At 34.9% G+C, this 4,972-nt stretch overlaps 1 long non-coding RNA gene across 2 annotated transcripts; it reads right to left on the bottom strand.

Annotated features, from left to right (window-relative positions):
• Positions 1 to 2,502: 2,502 nt before the first annotated feature.
• On the bottom strand, positions 2,503 to 4,669 carry LOC128895386 (uncharacterized). 2 transcript variants are annotated; one of them, XR_008461764.1, is made up of 4 exons: positions 4,366 to 4,669; positions 3,734 to 3,962; positions 3,565 to 3,649; positions 2,503 to 3,219 (listed from the first exon to the last, which is right to left on the bottom strand). It is a non-coding gene; the product is annotated as an uncharacterized LOC128895386 (long non-coding RNA). The 2 variants fall into 2 exon arrangements; XR_008461763.1 differs by lacking the exon at positions 4,366 to 4,669 and having other exon boundaries at positions 3,734 to 4,350.
• Positions 4,670 to 4,972: the final 303 nt, after the last annotated feature.

The raw sequence follows: 4,972 nt of genomic DNA on the forward strand, positions 1-4,972 counted from the left end.
AGTGTTCAGAGATAAGAGAATTTTTATATAATAAAGAACAAAATAGCACCAAATTTAGACAAATTTATTTGAAATGGAGATAAGAAACGACTATTTGAAATAATTTATTTCGATTTCATGTTTTCAATACTATTACTTGAAAGTAAATAATATCAATTCATTTGAAATAATGAAAAATTATTGTAAGAAATCTTTACAGCAATTTGCCTTGAGCAACATTTTTTATTCAAAACGTTCCATAAGAGATTTTTGTCTGGGTCCATGTAATATTATTAAAAAATACTCGTTCCACTTCAGTCATTTCTTTGTTGAAATTTGTTGATCTTTAATATTACGATGTGAACTTACTTTTTAAGCAAAGTCAAATTTTCAATGTATTATTCACCATAGTAATATGCTCATTGGAGAAAAAGAAGATAAAAATTCTAATTACAGATAAATGTTTGACATGGTAAATCTCATACATATGTCGGAACTACTTTCAAAGATGTTTATTTTTCGACTCGAACAATTCATCTGACTCGTTCCTTTTCGGTGCCCGTACATGTATCCTCAAACACACACATTTTCACACCTATCACTCTGTACATTAGCCAATCATTCGTGCTTGTCACCTGTCGCTCGATCTCATTCGTTCACATTCATTCGGCGCGCATTTCGCACTCATTTCAACATTCACTCGCTACACATATAAATTTATATTTATATAGAATATTTTTCTAAATAACTGAAAAGTAAACGTTTAAGATTTGTAAAAAATTAATGAAATTCTGACAAATTTTCGGAACACGCTAAACTGAATTGTTACTTTAAATTTGAAAGTTTCAAATAGGTCTACAATAATTTTGTATGTACCAAATCGTCATATTTTATTTTATTATCGGCGCTATGTTGTGGTCCTCGAGTGAACTGCATACAACCATGGATACGATAAAAGCGAAAGCTTTCATTAAATGTTTCATTAAATTGCTCGTACTAATGAAATTACTAAGAATATGCATGTCTTAAATCCGAAATTGTGAAATTTTCTAAATTCAAGTATTTAGAGACAATGATCTATGAATTTTCCTCAATTATTATCTAAATTTTAACATTATTTTATATACATAAATAGTACATAATTAACCAACATGAGTAATCAACAGTTTAAATACGGAATATAATTTGTTTAATGTTAATTTACTCTATAAATTAATAAATAGTTAAAGTAAATATTGACATTATTACATAAACTTATTCAAACTAATGTACTTCGTGATATTTACTTTGAACAGTTTGTACAAATATAGAATTTTAGTTTATGTAATTACACTATTTCAGAATTATGTTAATTTGTACCTCAATTTGTACCTGCTGCATTTTAGAAAAGAATTTTAATATTTTTGTTATCAACTTATACTGATATTAAGTTTTCTACTATTCTTGCACACGATTTTATTGCAAACAGAGCAATATCAAAACAATAACACCAGAAAAGTTAAATACAAATTAAACTTGTAACATTTTACAGTAATACAAAGCATAAAAATGTATAGAACCTTGCTATTATAATGTATCTAGTTAAACTATATTACTATATTTATTATTAATTAAACTATATCACTATAAATCTATTTTAATTTAATCTATTTTACATTGATAAATAAATTTTAACTGCTAATCATTAATACATACATTGATGGTATTTAAGGAAAAACGTATAAAAAATATGGTATCAATATACAAAACGTTTATAATTTTTGCACAATTAAAATTAGGATGTTTCTATAATACATGTCTCGATAAACATTCTTCATTTAAAGTCTTAGGCTTTTTATTTAAAACCACACTCAGAATATGACTGCAATTGTTACTCCTAATCTCTAATTGTAATAAGAATGAAAATTGTACCATAATTAATTAAGATCCTCGTCCTTAAAATACATTACATTTATGTATTTGTAATTCAATTTCCTCCTTAGAAATAAATCTTCGAGAGATAAAATAAAAGTAAATTTCTATTTGAAATAGTTAAAATTCTTTGGCTGATAATTCCATTTTATGGGTGGAAATGAGCTCGCAGTTTCGATCTTTGCATGCAAAGAAGTGACTTCTTATACAGTGATATATTCACTATCTAACCTGCATGTTTTAAACGTTGAATCCAAATCACTTCTATAATTTACACTTAGAATTGCCCCAAAACGATGGCATACAGTTATATGGAAAACGTACAAAAAAATATACATAATGTATGTAGAATAAATTCTATTAGTTAATATAATAATATTAACACTAAACCTACCAATATTCCATTGCACCTATTTCTATCGCGATTGCGCAAATGATTGGTCTGAAAGATATTCTTTCCAATTTAATGCAACACTATTTCACGTGTTACTAAATTCAATGATACATCAAACAATTGTATATAAGAATTGTACACAATAGTTTGAAAATAATAATTTTATCGGTCGTGGTAGGTTTAGCGTTAATATCTCGATTTGGATAAATGCATATAACTTTTGATTATGTTTACCATATATTTGTCATACTCGCTTGGATTATAAATACATAAAATCTCCAATACAATAATGAAATATTACTTCGCTATTGCATTTTTTGAGTACACATGTTCTCTTAGAATGTATAGCTGAGAGAAAATTAAAAGTTGCATAATTCTTCTTCATAAATAGTAAGTTTAACCAAGAAAGGCATAGAATTATTAGGTAGACTAGAAAGTAATGTCGTTTCTTTTACATTAAATTCAAACAAATTTTTAATAAATTTCTATTTTTAATCAATTATGTAATCGCCTATTAACAGCCTTTTGCCATTTAGTGTGCAAATTTTCAACGGCATATCGATAAAAATCAATGAGCTGATGAGTGATAAACGAGTATTTAAAATTGCACAAACGACATTACTTCCAGTACACCTAATAATTTCTATGGCTAATACAATAGAATAAAACGTAGCCCTCCGCTGCCTTGTATTCTAAATTGATTACGTCACAGATCCTCACTATAGCTTGCCAAAAATCTCCAAATTTAATCACAGAAACAATGTTCCACGCGACGTTCCTGGTTTTCCGCATGTAAATCTAGCTGCAGCGATGATCGAAAATGATCACGCGACGGACCCTGCGTCGAAAAGTCCTTCGATGTCTTCGTGTGCCGTCTCACGGCCGTTTCTAATTGGCTGTGACTCCGGTTGCCAGCCCCGGACCGGAAATAGACCCTGTAATTGGAGAACTCATTTATGGAAATATGGTGGCGACCGTACGTACATCCTATTTTTGTCCACCCAGACCATGCACTCGTTCGAACTCCGTAATAAAATTAGCCTTTGTAGAGCTGCACGCTACATTTCTATAAGAAATCATAATTTTGTAAATCGTTCTCAAAGTGGATTTTTAAGAATTCCTTAGATTCCATTACAATAGAATTAATCGGTGAAAAAAATATACATTTCGAAGTAAGTAACCTCCGACTTTTTGAAGTCGGTTAAAAAAACTTAGAATGAAAGCTGAATCTCCTACATTTCGTAATCAGTAATTTAGGTATACCTTTTCTCGATACTTACGGTTATTACGGTGGATGGTTAGCGTTTGCTGTCCTTTCTTTTTCAGAGCACTTTTTCCTCGTTTCACTCTCGGCATCGTCGACATCTGCAAGAAGAAAATTTCTAGCTTACGGATCGCGGCTCGGCGGGAGAGCGGAACGAGGCCTGGGAACGGCTCGAAATATTTTACCGATTTAAATAAAGCTGGCGACCACATGGCAGTCAGGGCAAGCCCGTAAATAGAGAACACGAGAGGCCACATGGACGTAGAATGATGTTCGGTGCCGCGTTACGGAATACGTGGAATTGGGTCTATTTCTGGCCTTTAGCTGCCAGTCCCAGGCCATGGCCGACCAACGCAATCCTTTTCTCGTTGTAACAGCCTCTTCTTCGATAACCTTCGACGTTCGCGCACTTTTCTTTCATTAAAAGATCAAATTTCGATGGGAAGTAAGTTAAACGTTTGAAATGATCCCAGGAAACGATACAAATGCGAAGCGCTGAGACGATCACAGTGATTCGGGGTTCCGTCTAGAGCTACAACTTTAGGACATCGCGTCCACTCGAAAGTTTTACTTTGGAGAGCTTATATCGGGAAGAAGAACCTCCTGCGCACCGAGAGGAAGGGCTTTCATGTTCGAAGTTGCCTCGACGGAACCCTGCCATAGCAAAACTCTCCAGTGAACGGTATAAGACCTCTACACGTCCCAAAACGAACAGACGTAGCAGACAGTAAGCGTCCAACGCGCAGGGAGAAAGCTATTCAGCGGACTATCGGATCGACCACTCGAAACTAACTTAATAAAATCACTATATTCGTACCGTCGGCGTCGACTATACTTCCCAGAGGGTTTCGTTGTCCCAGAATCCTCGATCACGGAGAAACATGTGGTCGCGCAACCTTGTCGGTCGTGTTTCACGTTGAACGACGAGTTCCATCATTGGACGAGACACCTGAGCGCAGCTCCATACTTCTTTACATTCCATACGTCGCAATCACTATGGGAAGTAAGGAAGCACGGAACAGTCGCCCGGCTTAGGAAGATGGTCTTCCGCGAGGGAATCATCTTCCACGATTCCAATCTATCCTCGTCGACGATCACTATATCACGGCGCAGGTTAGACTCCTTACCGTGGCTGCGAGTTACCGATCCAGCCGGTCGATTACGTAATCCACTGACTCGGTACGAATGCGATCCGCTCGTGGACCTTGGTTTAGGAAGGTCCTGAAAGCCCCGATAGGTCCCCCAGGGTATCTGATAGAGCTTGCACTTTCTGTTCGGTTCGATTTTGCGGACAAGCAAGAGAAAGAGCAACCGAGCTACGAGACAGTCCGAGTTGTTCGAGAGGTCGAGGATTATTGGTCGCGAGACACAACGATCAAAGACCGTGGTTAGCTCGGCGATCGGAAAGTTGTAGCGAATACTCC

The sequence above is a fragment of the Hylaeus anthracinus genome, unplaced genomic scaffold (assembly GCF_026225885.1).
Source record: "Hylaeus anthracinus isolate JK02 unplaced genomic scaffold, UHH_iyHylAnth1.0_haploid 5, whole genome shotgun sequence".
In the NCBI taxonomy this organism is placed as follows: Eukaryota; Metazoa; Arthropoda; class Insecta; order Hymenoptera; family Colletidae; genus Hylaeus; species Hylaeus anthracinus.